The 18,023-nt window shown below is 41.9% G+C and overlaps 1 long non-coding RNA gene across 2 annotated transcripts in view; it reads left to right on the forward strand.

The window, feature by feature from the left end:
* Window positions 1-18,023, forward strand: part of LOC104851929 — a 39,651-nt gene that overhangs the window by 13,315 nt on the left and 8,313 nt on the right. For both annotated transcript variants that reach the window (XR_002024875.1, XR_002024876.1), the window contains exon 2: window positions 16,018-16,078. This is a non-coding gene — a long non-coding RNA (uncharacterized LOC104851929). The remainder of the gene's footprint in view (window positions 1-16,017; window positions 16,079-18,023) is intronic.

Consider the following 18,023-nt stretch of genomic DNA (forward strand, 5'->3'; position numbering starts at 1 on the left):
GGGGAGGGGAGGAGGGGGTGAAGGGAGGGCAGGGACAAGGGGAAAAAATTAGAATCAAGACCTATTATGTGAAGGTACAGGATCCCAATGATGGATGTAACTGTATTGCACACCTAGATTGTACCAATAAACTCAATAAAAAGAAAAAGAAAAAAAAGAAAGCTAGGGGAACAGTGTTGATTGTCATCTGTCTTCATGATTTTGGGAGCAGTGGGATGGATGAAAAAGAAAACATTCAAAGCTCTGTCTTCAGGCCTAAGACCCAGTCATTTGAGAATATGACGTAGAAAAAGAAAGGTGAATGACTTAAACCCATCTTTCAGGCCTCTCTTCTCGATGGCTGCATGCCCCATGGATTCCTTTACAAAAATTTTTGCCCTTGTACCTCAGAGATGGAAGATTTGGAGGAAGTAAAAATGAAATTTGTTTATTAGACCTTGATGTGGAATGGAAAAGTAATTTCTTTGACCACCTTTTGTACTGTTTTCATATCTGGCAGATTAAGGGTGAGTTTTCATGCTGACATAGAATCAACTCTTTTTTCCATAATTGGTAGATTATCTACTTGGCGGATTTTTGCAGGCTCCCTGCTTCCACTGCTTTGGGCTTGATAGAAACATGGAATCAAAAAGAGCACCAGGGACAGACAAGATGGTGTGTATGTATGTCTGGGGATAAGTGGCTGTGTGCAGGTATTCAAAGGTCAAGACACGTAAATTTATTTCAGTTTCCTTTGTTCTTTGTAAACCTAATTCCATTTGTTACCCTGTTTAATGGTAAATTACATTTGAGGCTGATTCTGTTTTGTGCATTATTATATACTCACCACTTAGCACAGGTCTTGGCACACACTAGGTACCTAAGTGAAAAAATGTATTTGTGCCTCTGTGTGTCCACCAGTGTGGATAATGAGAAGTGCCTGCCTCACAGGGGCTGGATGCTACACTGTGGCATAGTATGGCCATGGAGTGGAGGAATCTGAGATGAGCCACACAACCTATGATTTGATCTCCCCAGGTAAGGCTGGCAGCTGTAGGGTAGAGTCCTTGTTGATTGTCCTCTTCTCATCTCGGGCAGTATATCTCATCGTAATACCTGGGGTATGGGCCAGGGAGTCATCCAGGGCTGGGGTGGGAGTAGGTGCATCCTAGCTATCAGGATAGGCATCCTATTCCAGCTGCAGTTGTCCTGGATGTGGCAGAGATCCCTGCCCACTGACCTGCAGGGCACGATGGGGGGTTGGTAGCATGAGTCAGAGAGAAATGTGAGGCTGTTTGTCTGGGAGTTTCACTCTGTGGGGAGAAGCCAGTTCCCCAGGCCCATGGCTTCTCTAATGGCATCTCCAGTGGGGGCCTAGAAACAAAAATTACTTGAAAAAGGCACATTGAGCACTCTTTGGAAGCTCCAGGATGCTGGTGCTGGCAGGAGAAGAATTTTAAACAGATTTCAATGGGTAGAGGACAATTCATAGATCAGGAAAGTATCAAGAAGTATTTCAATAGAAAGGAAGTTTGAGAGATACTCTTAATTATGCTTCTGCCCCCATCCCAGGTGAATAAAAATCTCTTTCTCTTGAAGATTTCCTGAAAGTGAGATAATTCTGCTATTAAATGTATCCCAATTCACCCTGCAGTATGGAGGCCATAGCAGAGCAGTTAAAGTGCAGTGTAAATTCTCCAAGCTATCATCTCCTCATTCCTCTGGTGGGAGGGAATGGACATACCAAGGAATCCCTCACCTCCAGAGCACAGCAGTGGGAAATGGCAGGTGCAGAGAAGCCCTCATTCTTGGATCCAACTGGAGAGGGGACCTATGAATCTTGTAAATATGATGACATCGGCAATGACAGACTCTTCAGCCGCCTGGTAGTCTGTAATTGAAGCCAGGAATTCAGCACACGCTCAGACACACCCAGCCTTCACTGTGGGTTCCCAGAAGTGAGTTCTCAAATAGCCACTAGGCTGGGAGGACCCTCACTTAACTAACCCTTCCTGACCAGCTCAAAGCTTTGAAACTGAATCCTAAATTCCAAAACTTAGCAATATTTGTATCTCTTTCTCTGTTTCTATTCCTTGTAGTGTCTAAAATGTCTTGCTATTTGTTACCAGGTAGTAAACTCTCCAGTAAGTGATTTCTAAGCTCCATGGTAGTGTCATGGAAAATCTCTTTTATTTTGGGTTAACTGAAGTCCCCTTTTGTTATAATCAGAGCCTAAATTTAATCAAGCCAGAAAACTTTTACACTGTCCTGAAGCTCCAGGCAAATAAGTTGGGTTTTTTTTTTTTCCCCCTGATGTTCTCAACCTCTCTCCATAATGAGATGCTTTGTTTCCACGAACCGGCCCTGATCCAGACTTCTAGACTCTATGACAGGACATTTCATCCCTCCCTCTGCCTCCAGGCAGGACTGAACTTAACTCATCCCAGACTGGAGGGTGTCTCCTTTAGCCTTTGTTTCAAGATTTCCTGAACACTTAGCTTCTTTCAATTAAAAGGGCACACCTGTCACCCCTGTTGTCCAATCTTAATTTCCTATAGCAAATCTAGCCCACTTATTATTGTAGAAAAAAAGATTCACATCCCTCTTATGCTTTCCCAGATAGAAGTCTCAGTTCTTTTATAATGCCTTCCAAATGTTAGCTTGGTTCTTTATCACTCTTATGTCAGAGGAGGAAAATGAGTGTTATTTGAAATATACCTCATTATCTGGTCATCATTGACCTGAGCAGTATTTCATATTTTTATCTGTTGTTATTGTGTCCCATCCCCAGCATATCTCATCCTTGTCTTGGATGAGACACCAAATATTTTTCTACACCTCAGATACCTTTCCTTCTCTCATCAGTCCTGACCTGCCAGTACTTCCAAACACTGTTCATTGTTCCTCTCTAGACTGCATTTCCCAACACTGCATTTTCTCTTTATTTCCAATCCTCCTGCATCCCCTTAACAACTATGTAAAATCTTTATTCAGCTGGCTTCAAGACATGCCCTTGCCTCACTATCTCCAAATATGAAGTATGGATGAGAGAATCCCCCAAGAGAAATGCAGAGAACTATGCTGGATAGTACAGTGGGAAATAGCATAAATGTCAACAGCCCCCGAGGTCTAGGATGGGTCTGCAATGTCAGGCAATGTGTAACTTCTCTAGCTTTGGCTTTAGTTATTTTAACAAAGAATTATTAGATTAGACTGTCTCTAAGAACTCTTTAACTTGAAAAGTGTTATGATTTGTGCGTTCCTGTCTTTCTTGGCCTCTTCCAATAACATGAACAAAATTCTACAAGCAAGAAAATTATAGACTAGGAAAAGAATGAATTGAAAGACATATCTAAAAGGGAAAATTTTCATTTCAAAGTGAAGGTAGTGCTGGTGGGAATGATTGGAAATTGGCAGTGAGTGATAGAGTTCTCTCCCAGACAAAAAAACAGCCCCATTTTACATTCTAAAAGGACTCCCATTCCTAAAATGGTTCCAGCTTATGGAAATGAGCCACTTGTGTGTGGGGGAGGTAAAACCCGAACCCTCTGGAGAAAGTAAAACCTAACTTGTTGCTCCAACCTGCTACCCATGTGACTCTCCCCTCCAATCACTCAGCATCCCGTTGCCTGCCCAACAATCCAACCAATTCTAGGCTCTCATAATACTCTCCCACTACACCACCCTATATAAACCTTACCCCAGTTAGTCTTGCTCTCTCTCACCATTGTTTCAGATAGCCCAGCACCTCCTTCCCCAATAAAGCTTTGCCTTGGATGTTCCTGTTTCAGCTCATTTTCTTTCATTCTGGTGCCGAAACCCAAGAAGGCTGCGGTCGGGATTTCAACAATCCCCTACTGGTCAGGGTTTATTGGCCTCTCGGCTGTCCTTCCTGGACCTGTCAGATGAGCACTGACCAGGGGCCTTCACCTTTGCCATTGTTGACACTTTGCATCCACACCAGCCCCCAATTTCTGGGTGAGTACTCAGATTAGCCTTTCTCTTTCAGGTCCTCTATTCCTCTCTCAAAAATCCTAAAGCTAAGTCAGAAGGACCCCTCTAGGCCTGTGGCCAGGACCACCACCCCTAGGGGATGCCCCATAGGCCCAGCTCCTCTCATAGTTTCTCTCTGGAGATAGTCGAAGGGGACGAGGGTGGTCCTCCCTTTTGCCCTTCTCAGCCCTCCCTCGACATGGGAGCCACACAAGCCAAACCTCCCCAGTCAACACCACTGGGTTTGCTAGCTAATCTCAAAACTCTTGGGCTTGGGCCCGGGATTTAGCTCAGTGGTGCCACCGCCTGCCTTGCAAGCACAAGGACCTGAGTTCAATTCCCAGTACCAAAAAAACAAAACAAAACAAAACAAAACAAAACAAAACAAAAAAACAAAAACTCGGGTTTGCAAGTGATCTCAAGACTAAATTCCTTATCTCTTACTGTAATTGGGCCTGGCCCCAATATAAATTAGACAATGATTCCCACTGGCCAGAAAAATAGAACATTCAACCCAAACATTTTATGGGATCTTTGCAACTTTTGTCAATGCAACAGCAAATGGTCTGAAGTCCCCTAAGTGCAGGCTTTTTCCTACCTTTGCACCTTCCCCTCCCTCTGTCAATCTTGTGCCACCTCTCAGATTCTCCTTGCCCACACCACATCACCCATGACCCCAGATCCCTACCCAGAGCCTGACATGTCTGCTTCAACCTGACAGATCACTCTCCTCTTGCTCCGCCTTCACCCTACAACCCCACCTTCACTTCTTCTTTGGTGCCATTGGCTCCCTCCTTATGCTCTCCCTCCCCACAAGGATCTCCCACACCCAAAACTGCCTGCCTACCCACTCTTGCTGCCCAGCCTCCCTCTCTCTCCACCTCATACCCACTCCTGATACCCCACTCTTCCAGCCCCTCCAGCTTCACAGATGCCGCTCTGGGAGGTTGTGGGGACCAAGGGTATTGTCTGTTGTCAAGAGTTCGGTTTCCTTTTTTCCCTTGCGGATCTCTCTCAGACTGAAAAGCATTTCAGTTCTTTCTCCTCTAACCCTGACATCTACATAAAAGAATTCCGTTATTTAACTCAGTCCTACGACCTCACCTGGTGTAATATTTATGTTACTAATCTCTACCCTTCCTCCCAAGGATAAGGAAAGAATCTGGATGGCAGCCCAGGCAGCAGCAGATGAGTTCCATGCTGCAGATAATACCATGCCAGTCAGAGCACAGGCTGTTCCTGGGAAGACCCCCAATTGGACTATCAATCAGGGCAGGCAGATTGGGATCACAGAGATCACATGATCCTCTGCCTTCTCAAGGGTCTTAAAAAAACAGCCCACAAGTCAGTTTGATAAAATCAGGGAGATAGCCCAAACCCCAGAAGAAAATTCAGCACTATTTCTGTCTCATCTCAATGATGCCCTTCAGAAATACACCAGAATTGATCCAAACTGTCAGGCTAGCATGATTGTCATTAACACCCATTTTATATCTCAATCAGCCCCAGATATCAGAAAAATACCTCAAAAATATTGAAGAAGGCCCCCAGGATAGTCAACGTGATCTCCTAAACCTAGCCTTCAAGGTCTACAATAATTGGGAAGAACTACAAAAACAGGAAAAGGCCCTCTGAGATAAGGCTAATTACCAGATGTTTGCAAATGCCCTGCATGGTTCAATATGGGTCCCCAAATCAAAGGGAGCTACAGACAAACCACCAAACCAGGGTGCCCCCTGGTCCTTGCTTTAAATGCAAAAAGACCTGACACTGGGCAAAAAATTGCCCTAATCTGAGGCCACCCCCTGGCCCTTTCCCAGCCTGCAAACAGGAAGGCCATTAGATTAACTGCCCCCTTTACCAGAGAGAAAAGGGGACAACTCTTCCCCTACCTCCACAACAAGGGCCTACTCTGCCAGAGCTCCTAGGGCTGGCCACTGAAGATTGATGGTGCCCAGGGACATGGCCCCCACACATCGTGAGCCCAGGGTAATGACCTACATCTCAGGTAAGCCTATCTCATTCCTACTGGATGTAGAAACCACATACTCAGCTTTACCTCAATCCTCAGGTCAGACTTTTCCCTCACCCACTCTCATAGTAGGTGTCGATGGGGTGCCCATTAGACCTGTTATGATGGGCCCCTTGGCCTGCTCTCTCTTCACAACACCTCCTTTACCCTTGCCTTCCTCCCAACATACCCTATGCCTCTTCTTCGGTGAGACATTTTAAGTAAATTTAAGCTGCTGTCACTCTACCCAGCGTCCTCTACATCAGCTAATTTACTCTTATTATAATCCATGACAGACTCTCCTCCAACTTCTCCTCTTCCTTTCAATGTCTCCTTCTTTGGTAGACCCCAAAGTCTGGTACCTCACTCAACCCTCATTTGCCGCCCATCATGCCCCAACCCAAATCTGTCTCAAAGACCCCTTCCTTTTCCCCAGTGTTTCCCAATACCCATAGCACTTAAACATTTACAGGGACTCAAGCCCCTCATCCAAGACTTTCTCCAAAAGGGTCTCCTCTGTCCTGCACATTCACTCTATAACACCAGCATCCTCCCCAGAATTGAACCCAGTGGTTCTTACTGCTTTGTTCAAGACTTGCATACCATCAATGCTGCCATTCTTCCTATACACCCAGTTGTCTCCAATCCCTTCTCTCCCATACTCCCTCTGATGCAACCCATTTCACTGTTGTCAATCTCAAGGATGACTTCTTTACTATTTCTCTACACCTTGACTCCCAAGGCCTCTTCACCTTCATTTGGACAGACCCAGATACCCATCACTTCCAACAATACACATGGACCTTCCTTCCCCAGGACTTCCAGGACAATCCCCACTTCTTTGGACAGGCTCTTGCTGCTGATTTCTCCCATATGACTCTTTTGCCTTCTACCCTGCTTCAATATGTCACTGATCTGCTCCTCTGCAGCCCCACCTTACAGGACTCACAGGCCGACAGTTCTCCTAAATTTTCTGGTTACCTGTGGGTATCAAGTCTCTCCCAACAAGGTCCAGATCCCAACCTTCAGTCACCTACCTTGGGGTTTCTCTCTTCCCACACAAATGGGAAATCATGATAGATAGGAAAAAAGCTCATAGAGGACCTCCCTGTCCCAGTCTCCAAAGCTGAAATTCTTTCTTTTCTTGGATTGGCTCGTTACCTCTGTCTGTTAGCCTTCTGGTCAAGCCCCTTTACAAAACCGCCGAGGGTGACCCTCTAGAGCCCCTGAACCCAATACACACACACATGCCTCATTCAAAGCTCTTATCAGCCCCTGCTCTCTCTCTCTCTCTCTCTCTCCCTGACCTCAGATGCCCTTTCCTCCTGTATGTCTCAAAGAGATGAGGGATCTCCTTTAGAGTGTTAGGACAGGGTAAGGGCCCATCCTTCACACCAGTTGCTTGCCTTTCCAAACAAATGGACCCTACAGTGCAGGGATGACCTGCTCGCCTTCAGGTACTAGCAGCCACTGCCCTCCTAGCACAGAAGAACATCAAGCTTACTTTTGGCCAGCCCACTGTCATCAGGTCCCATCATCTCCAAGATCTCCTGATTCACAGGGCCCTCTCAAATCCCTCTCCTGACTGCTTCCAGCCCTTCCGTGCCACATTCATTGAAAACCCCCACCTTTTTCTATGATCCTGCCCACCACTCGACCCTGCCTCTCTATTACCAGATCCCAAACATGATCTTTCACTCTCCCGCTCCTACATAATTTTGCTTTTCAGTCCCTGTCTGTTTTGCTGTTTTCAGAATTTCTTGCAGGAATGCATGCGGGACTTTACCAATCAGATGGTCAGTGTACTCATCATGGCTGGTTGCCAACCCCTCACTACTTATGCTGGCTCCACCTAACAAGGCCACACCTCAGCTGTCTAAAGCCCTGACCCAACAATGTCCCTTTACCAGCAGGAAGCAGCTACAGAAAAAGAGACCTTCACCCCTATTCCATAATAATAAGGAATTCTCTACCAGACAAAATGGCCTCAACAGTCCTACATTCTAAAGTGGTTCCCATTCCTAAAATGGTTCCTGCTTATGAAAATGATCCACTCATGTGTGGAGGGGAGTGAAACCTACCCCCTCTGAAGAAGCAAAACCTAACTTGTTGCTCAACCCTGCTACCCGTGTGATCCTCCCCTTCCAATAATCTGGTGTCGCCTTGTCTGCCCAACAATCCAACCAATTCTCAACTCTCACATTACTCTCCCCACTGCACCACCCTATATAAACCCTTAGTCTCACTCTCTCTCACATTGTTCAAGGCAACCCAGCAGCTCCTTCCCCCAATAAAGCCTTGCCTTGGGTGCTCCTGTTTTGGCTCATTTTCTTTCAATGAGGACAGAAGACTCCTGCGCCTCCTTATCGTCTCAAAATCTTGCAAAATTGCTGTGATGCCTTTGAATGTTTTACAGTGTAGGGACGTATGACCAAAGTCCTTCATCTTCTGCGCGGTGACCATCAGGAATGTCCTAGACCTAGAGATACCATTGTTCTACTGTAGAAATATTGACCTACTCTCATTCAAGTCACTGAGGGAAGAGCCTACATCAAGTTCTTACTCATTTATTTTTTGGAAATTTCTAAGGAATTTGTATGTGAGTTGAAAAGAACATCATTTCCACCCAGAACCAAATGTTTTTCCTTTTCTAAATGGAACTTAAGTTTCTTCTATGATATATTAGTCATTATGCTTCGTAACAGTTCCTGTAAAATAAAAGGCCATAAAAGCAGTAATTTATAAGGCTATATGGCCTCCTCTGTGTGTGTGTGTGTGTGTGTGTGTGAGAGAGAGAGAGAGAGAGAGAGAGAGAGAGAGAGAGAGAGAGAGAGGCTCATGTGATTACCACTGTGGACTAGAGGAGACTTACAGAAATGTCATTCTGATCATGCCCCCTACCCTAAGCAGGGATAATTGTTCTAGCAGCTGAAAAACTTAGATTAAGAGAAGTCCCCCAAAGAGTTAGGGAAAATAGAGTAGAGAAAGTATAACATTAAATAGCTAGTATATGTTAGGCATTTTGAAACACTCTATATAAGATGAAAATAACAACAGCAACAATAACAACCCTACTAAATGCTAGTTTGAGTTGCTTATAGGGGCAATTTGATATCTGGGGTTTTTTTGTTTTTTGTTTTTGGTGGTAGGTGTTTTTTGTTTTTTAAAAATAAGCTTCAGTTTCAAGGAACATGATGGGGTAGGTTATTTGAATCAACTTTCCTGCTGAAAACAACTAAAAATGCTGGATAAAATATTTAAAACATCTTAAAAGCATCAGATAGCTGACAAGATAATATGGAAATATCAGGCCAAAATCTAATGAAAAGTGAAAATACAAAGTGCTAAGTGGAACAAAAAGGCTACTTTTAACCAGAAGGTATTTGCTGATAGAAGCAAACTTCAACTCTAGTTTTGATGGCTAGCTTCAGAAGCTAAAAGTCAAGACTGGCCCAAACTGTGGATTCTAATGGGAGCCCTACCTCTGAAAAGCCAAAGGGTTATACTCTTAGGGTAAGGATGAAATAAAAATAAATCTACCCTCTCTGTTTCCTCCCCAATGAACTATAAGAAAGTTGCCTTGGTGCTGAGAAGAAAAGGGGAAATAGCCCAAACCAGCCTGATTTGTAGCCCAAATTTACATTAACTAGGAAGCCAAAGAAAATCTCAAGCACTGACTTTAGTTTGGATTTCAGCTTTATATGTCCCGTAGACACTTAGCAAAGCAAAGGCAAGTCTTCCTTTAATGAGGACATCTTCATGACAAGCCTGAAAAGTGTCCACAAGTAATTTTTTCAGAAGCAATGAAACAAATATATAGTGGGACAAATACACAGTGTCCCATGAATGAGAATCTGCAAAAACAAAATTCAGCAAAACAGACTGATAAAGACTTCAGAGATTGAAATTGTCAGGCACATAGTATAAAACAAGCTTGAAAACTGTTGATGGGAATATAAAGAGTAGTGTAGTAGATTTGAAACAGAACCAGGTAAATGAATCGAACAGATTGGACCCAACTGAAGAAATATGTCAAGTGACAGTGAAAGACTGTGATCTTGGAAGGAAGGGAAGCAAGTGAGGTGAGTCTTACAAAATTGCCTTGACTTCCAGTGTGGAGGCAATTTTCAAGCAGATCATGGTGGTACAAGTTGAAGAGATAAAAGTTGGATTTCAAGGAAGCTGAGGTAGCTAGAACTTGTGGGCCAGAATAGTGGAGACAAGGGAGATCTGCAGAGAAAGAGCTCCAGAGGTATGAACAGAACCTCCTGGAAGCTTTGTCTTAATACTACCCTATATGTGGGTAGGAGGAAATCACAGGAGGCTGAGAAAAAAATAGCAGTGGATAAACATAAGTGGAGAAATTCCCAGTTTATGCAGATCTGGGAAACATTCAAATTCCATGTTCCCAGAGAAGGTAGACATCATTGAACACTTAATTAGTAGGAATATGAGTAGGGTGATGCCTTAATTTAAGGTTAAACTGGCCTAGCCTTCTCCAAAAGCAAAGCCTCTAAAAATTAAAACAAAACAAGACCTTGAAGGACTGGATGTGTAGGTCAAGGTAGCATATGCAAGATCCTGTGTTCAGTACCCAGAATGAGGGCCAGGGATTTAGCTCAGTGGCACCGCACCTGTCTCACAAGCACAAGGTCCTGAGTTTGATTCCCGGTACCAAAAAAAAAACAAAAAAAAGAAAAAAGAAAAAGATAAAGCATTTCTGAAAGTAATTTAATGTTCACTGAAACAAACACTATACTCTCTAATCACAGCAGAATAAGATTAAAGACCTTACAGTCATATTGGGAAAACAGCCATATTTTAGAAAATTAAATGTAATAGTTCTAAATAGTGTATGCAACAGAAATCACAAAAAAGGACTGAAAATACTTTGTTAGAAAATGAAAAATATATTAAAATTTGTGAGATGTAGTGTAACAATAGCCAAAGGAGGGCCGGGGATGTAGCTCAGTGGTGCCGCCGCCTGCTTTGCAAGCACAAGGACCAGAGTTTGATCCCTGGTACAAATAATAAATAATATAAAAAGAATAGCTAAAAGAAACTTCTGCCTGTGAAGGCTTTTAAGAAAGGTTTCAAATCAATGATCTAAGAATCTAGTTTAAGGACCTACAAAGAATGAGCAAAAATAAATTTTATAAAGTAGTAAAGATTAGACTGAAAATCAATGAATAGAAAATGGACAAACAATAGAGAAAATAAATGATACTGAAAGTGGTAACCTTGAATAAATTAATAAAATTGATAAACCTTTAGCTAGATTGGTTATGAAAAACTGGGAATACAGAGATTACAAGACAGGGATGAACAGATTCAATAGACTTTAAAAGACTAACAAGAGGAAATCATGAACAACTTTATGTCAATAAATTTGACAATTTAGATGAAATGGACAAACTCTTGAAAGCTATTTACCAAAACTGTCAAATGAGTACAAAATGTGAACAACTCTATCTCTATCAAAGAAACTAAAATTACAACTAAAAACCTTCCCCTGGAGAAAACAACGAAACCAGATGGCTTTAGTGGTGAATTCCACCTTATACCCATACAACAAGACAAACCAGAACCAGACAGAAGATATGAGCAGACATTCCACCAAAAAAAAAAAAAAATCCCATGTATGAAGGGTTGATAAATGCATCGATGTCTTTTGTAATCAGGGGACTGCAAATTAAAGACCTAGTAAGGCTGGACATGATGGTGCATGCTTATAATCCTAGAACTCTAGAAGACTGGAGCAGGAAGATTGCAAGTTCAAGCCCAGCCTGTGCAATTTAGTAACTTAGCAAGATCCTGTTTTAATGTTCTCTAAAGGAAGATTGAAAGGGCAGGGGATTTTGTTCAGTGGCTCTGTGCTGCCTCACAAGTGCAAGGTTCTGAGTTCCATCCTCAGTACCAAAAAAAAAGGAAGACAGAAAACTCCAGTTAATGAAATATTCACAATGCCAGTAGCCAGTATCCAACAAAAGATGATCAGACGGGCAAAAAGAGCAACCAATTGTGGTTCGTATAGTGTAGAAAATTAGTCAAGAGAAACAGACCTACAACTGACAGAGATAATGAAATTAGAAGACAATGGCCTTAAAAAAATAACTACAAATATGTAGAAACACTCATAGGAAGACAGAGCATAAGGAGGACAGGAGATTTCCTGAGTGGATTTCGTCAACCTGTAAATATAATGTCTGAAATGGAAAGATCCTGTCTCAAAATTAAAAATAAAAAGGGCTAGGGAAATAACTCAGCGTGAAAGCCCTGGGTTCAATCCCCAAAACCACCAACTGAATAAGTGAAATCTCAGTAAGATACTGCACAGCACTACAGTGGCTAAAAATTAAAAAGCTCAATAATAACACATGTTCATGAACATGTGGAGCAACTGGAACTCAATAGTGCAGGAAAATAGTACTAGAAAAGGGTACAGCTACTTTGGAAAGCAATTCAGCAGTTTCTTATTGAGTTAAACATACCCTTGTCACAAAACACATCGATTGCATTCTTAGATACTTACCCAAGATAAATGAACATATGTGTTCCTACCAGAAGTTGTACATAAACATTCATAACAACTTTATTTGTAATAGTAAAAACCTGGAATCTGGCTGGTGGCACATACTTGCAATTCCAGCACTCTGTAGGCTGAGGCAGGATGATTGCAGTTCAAGCCAACCTGGGCAATTTAGTGACTTAGCAAGTCCCTGTCTTAAAGTTAAAAATAGAAAAAATGGCTGGGGATGTAGTGCAGTACAAGGCCCCAGGTTTAATCCCAGGATCCTGACACACACAAAAAAATGAAACTGGAGACAACCCAAATGTCCATTAAATGGATAGGCAAATTGTGTCAGAAACTATGGGATTCTTCTCAGCAATGAAAAAGAATAGACTACCAATACACACCACTTTAGAATACTGTGAAACACATATTCATGTATGTGTTTCATTACATCCTTCATATTATTCTACTAAAGTTATTATTTTTTTTTGGGGGGGAAAGGGTGCTCACTGTGTTGCGCAAGTTAGACTCAAACTCCTGGGCTCAAGTGATCCTCCTGCCTCAGCCTCTAGAGTACCAGGTACTAAGGTACCACACAACTTGCATTGTCCCTTTCTTATTTACTCACATGTGTTTCTTATACAATCAAGGTCTTAACTATTTATAGAGTGGTTCATGACCGGTAGTTTTGACACTACCTAGAGCTTATAAGAAATGCATAATCTTAGGTCTTACCCCACACCTACTGAGGCAGGGTCTCTAAGCAAGATCCCCAGATATTTCATATGTACACTGAAGTTTAAAAAGCACAAGTCTGGCCATTGAATCTTTTTCTCAAGTTTAAATATTACAATTAGTTTTTTAAAAATCTGTCATATTTCTATTAATTTTACTCATGTGCTCTTTATGCTCATCACTGGAAATTTTTATTTGATGTAATAATTATCAGCAATTTTTTTTGTTTTTTACCTTCACTGCCTCCATTTGACAGACCAAGTTTCCTTCTGCTGATTTAAAAGTTCTTATGTCTTTGTCCTTAACTTAATATCCACAGTCCTGCTATTTGCCCCCTTTAATTTCTTAAATAAATCATTACCTCAGAGCCTAATAGGCCAAGTTCTTCAGAATGTTGGTCATATTTGTCTTCCAAAATTCATTCCTCTACCATGTGGACATTGTCTGGATTTTCAGTTTGAAGTTGTGTTAGCTATGCCTTTTTTATTTTGTTTAATCCTTGCTTTTTTTTTTTTTGTACCAGGGTACCAGGGATCAAACTCAGGACCTTGTGCTTGCAAGGCAGGCAACAGAACCACTGATCTAAATTCCCGGCCCAATCCTTGCTGTTTTATATAAAAATAAACTTAACCAAAATGCTTAATAATCTTTTCTTCCCAGTTTTCCTTGTGGTGTTATTTTCATTTGTTTCTCTTTTTGTTTGAGTATTTTCCCCAATAATCTTTTAAATCTGAACCCTTTATGACTAATCTTCTAAGGCCTTTTATATCTGAGAATATTCTTTTGAGAATATTCTTATTATACCCTCACAATTAAAAAACAATTTGACTAGGTATAAACTTTTGGATTCAAAGTTCTTTTCCCCCAACTCTTCAAAAATATTACTCCATTTTTTTTCTTTCATCCTGTGTTTTATTGAGATCTCATGCCTGGCATGTAAAAATATTCAAGAAATATTAGCTATTATTATTAGTTTTGTTTTGAGACAGAGTTTCACTATGCAGCTCAGGCTGGCCTTCAACTCACTTTGTAGCCCAAGCTGGCCTCAAACTCATGACAATCCTCCTGCCTCAGCCCCCCAGGTGCTAGGATTATAGGTATGCGCTACCATGCCTGGCCTCCATTTTATTTATTTGTTTGTTTGTTTGTTTTTTACCACTGCAGGCCTTTATTTTAGGGACAATCTGCCAGGCTGTCTCCAAACAAAGGAGAGAGAGCAATATGGCCAAGACAGGGAGGTTTCTGATAGGACTGGGGTGGGGCTTATAGGTGCTGAGGTGGGATTGAGTGATGTAGTGAGTAGGGATTGGGGGAGCTTGTGACATCACTAGAGGGGCTTCTCTCTTGCCAGGAAGAGGCATGATGGGAAGAAGAAGGCTGTCCTTTAGTGGGAGAAGCCATATTTTTAGGTGAGAAGCAGAGCATTATGGGAAGGCTATTCTTTTTATGTAGCGGCCATCTAAGGCGAGAGAAATCTAACATTCCAGGCTTTTGTTTTATGATTATTGGGTGAAGGTTTCTTCTGGAGCTGCTTCATACTGACAAAGGGGTGAAAGTTGGGGCTAAACCTGGATCTGGTGGGGGTAGTGATAGGTGGGGGCTTCTTCCCTCTGCCACCGTGACTGGTACCCCACCATGACAAGTTCCCTAACTGTCTGGTTGGTAAATGCCCTCATGAGTTCCTACAAAAAATTTTGAAAACAGCAAAACAGACACGGGCCTGCCATGCTGACCTTTATTTTTTATATGAAGGGCTGGGGATTTAGCTCAGTGGTTCTGGCACCTGTCTAGCAAGTGCAAGGACCCAAGTTCTATCCCGGGTACCAAAAAATTTAAAAAAAAAATTTTTTATATGAAGACTTTTTTTACTTCAATTTTTAGATGCATTTTAATTGATACATTTTAGATACACGTAATTATCACATTCATCACAGGGAATTTGTACCTGCACATCTTGGTTCTTCTTTTCCCATTCCCCTCCCCTCCCTTCAACTTCTCCTTTCCTCTATAAGGAGAGAATTTTGAGTTACTGAAGAGGTTAGCATTTTTTATGTGAAGTCTTAAGATTTTGTATGAGTATGTTGTTTATGAAAAAGCTGAAGTAGAATACTTGAGCCAGAGATGTGACTGCATTTAGGAATACATTAGATGGAGGAGGAGTAGGGGTGGTAGGGTGGGAATTGGGCTGCACATGGGATGAGTTTGATTTGATATGATGAACCACGATAACCATTGCATTACAAGGGACCCCATGAAGACAGCCCCTATGGGTTGTTTTAACTGGATCACACTGGTCAGAGGATAGGCCACACCAGGCCCTTTCTGGCTGGTGTGCCTTCTGTTGCTTAGAGATCATGGAGCACAGGTACAATTGAGCCAGATCCCTCATGTTGATTGTGGGTGTGCAGAGGCTGTGGCCTCCCATCACATGTATGCTGTATGTCCTTACCCAGTCCCCACTCTAGGATTTCCCTGTTGCCACTGATACCTAAGGACCTTGTGCACAGGACATATGTCTACATGACCCAGAGGGGCTGGATACTTACCACCTCCCTTCCCACTGTTATTTAAGTGATCAAATACTCTTGAGTTTTAATTATTTCTTTACCTAAGGCAAGTACATTTTATTGATAGCAGTCTAGGCTACAGTTTTCTGGCTTAGAGCCCACGGTCAGGAATCCCCTCAAACTCATCTTTCTTTTCTAGATGAGAGAAATATACAGTACAATGACTTTCAAACCTAATAAATAAAACCAGGAATTTGTCTGCACCCTTCTATCTACAGGAAGTTGACACAGGCTCCTGAAGATTGTTGTGCATGGCACCCCCAGTGGCACCTAGAAAAGGTAATTGAGAGACCCAGTGGATCTTACATGAGGTCAACACAGCCACATTTCCTTGGACATTATTAAGTCTTCCCATGACATATGCTATCCCTGGGATGGGTAGTTAACTGCCAAGGCTTTGGGAAGCAGAAAAATGAATAGATGAGCATGATTATTCAAATAAAGTAGAATTGACACCTAAATTGCCTGGATAATTACCTCTTGTGGTCTAGGGAAGCCTGACCCCCATATTCCTGGAGCCACAGGAAATCTGAGAGTCATAATTACCTGTGAGAAACAGAACAGAGTGTCTGAGCGGGTGCCTGCAGAGTAGGAAATAAAAACAGATTGCTCAGAGTGACAAATGAGTAACATGTTCACTGTGGCAGGTAAAAAATTCAGCCCAAGGTGGGAGTGTGTCAGGGGAGCAAATTTTGATTAGTCTCTGAAATTTTTCTTATTCTATTTTTTGAAATTTGGTTGACTTATTTTCTGAGTAGTTCTATTTAACATCCACTTATCCCAGTATATCTAATAATTAAATTCCCATCTTCCAAGAAGCAGTCCCTAGTTTCCCTCACCCAATATTGGTTCCTTGTTTATTCTGTGTTCACATAGCACCATGGGACTCAGTCTGTGCTGTATTTATTTGCATTTATTTATATGCTGCTTTGTGAGTGTTTTTGAGCCATCTTTCTACAAGTATGCCATGTTCCCTTTAGTGGATTTATGTTCTTTCAGTTAGTCTCTTCAATAGTCATTTCCCCTCTTCTTCTCATTTGCATTTTACAACTCTGTTCATTTGATATTGTCTCATAAAAATTTCCACGTAACTTTTCAATATCTTTACCCACACATTACCCTCTTTCTGTTGCTGACAATAAGTATAAAAGCAATGCTGCATGTGCAGTCCGGATATCACACATTGCTTTTAGGTTTTGCTTCACAGATGATCTGCTTTAAGGCATCTTGAGGAGCTTTGCGTCTAAAAGCCTGGCTTCCTCATGCATTTTCCATGTCATTTACCACAGTGCACGATAAGCTGAGCCCCTTGCTGTATCCCCAGAACATCATGGACTTGTCCTACTCTTTTTTGGAAACCAAGCTCCCCTTTGTCTTTAGCAAATGAGTAAGAACTCATGCTTCAAACCCTAGCTCAATTGGTTTCAAACCTAGCTTCTCTCTCACACTTATTCATTCACCCCATCTGCTCCCATAACACTTTGGAAAGGCCTTTGCTAAGGCCCATGTCCATTTTTAAATGTTTATTTCCACACCAATCATCACCAAAATGCATACTTTTAAGACCACAGCCTATCCATATTTATGATCACATCACCAAACACTGCACCCGCCACACAAAGCATACTTATAAAATGTTAGATAGTAAGTACCCAATGGATAAATTCTTGTGGAATGTTCTGGCTCATCCAGACTGAGGATGTAGCTCAGTAGTCAAGAACTTGCCTAGCACTGCAACAAACAGAAAAAAAACTTTATGCCTGTCCCTCCAAGGAGCCTGCTTGAATCAATTCTTCACATACCTTCCCTGCCTCAGGCTCAGTGTCTTGCTAGTCCTAATCTGTCCTTGCCATCATCCCTGCTCCCCCATCAATTGATAGAGCCAAAATCACCCAGCGGCAATTGAAATAAATTGTTTTTCATTAATCTGATATTTATCCCAATATTTATTTGAATAATTATATTACCTGTACTCTGCGCCAGTACTCTTTGTTCTAGGTGCTGAAGATATACCAGGAAGCAAATAGGTAAAGTGTTTGCCATATGATGCTTATATTGTAATGGTTTAAAGATGGACTCAGACAAATCAAGACTGAGAAAGTGAGCTTTTTCTTGTGCTCCCTGATAAATTCAGTTCAATGCTACACACAGCTTTGTTTTTCCATTTTAATTTGGTAACTGAGTCTGTCAGCTTGTGACTTTCTGCCATCATACTTACCAGCAA

This window comes from Fukomys damarensis, unplaced genomic scaffold (assembly GCF_012274545.1).
Source record: "Fukomys damarensis isolate Sample0158 unplaced genomic scaffold, DMR_v1.0_HiC HiC_scaffold_15, whole genome shotgun sequence".
Lineage (NCBI taxonomy): Eukaryota > Metazoa > Chordata > Mammalia > Rodentia > Bathyergidae > Fukomys > Fukomys damarensis.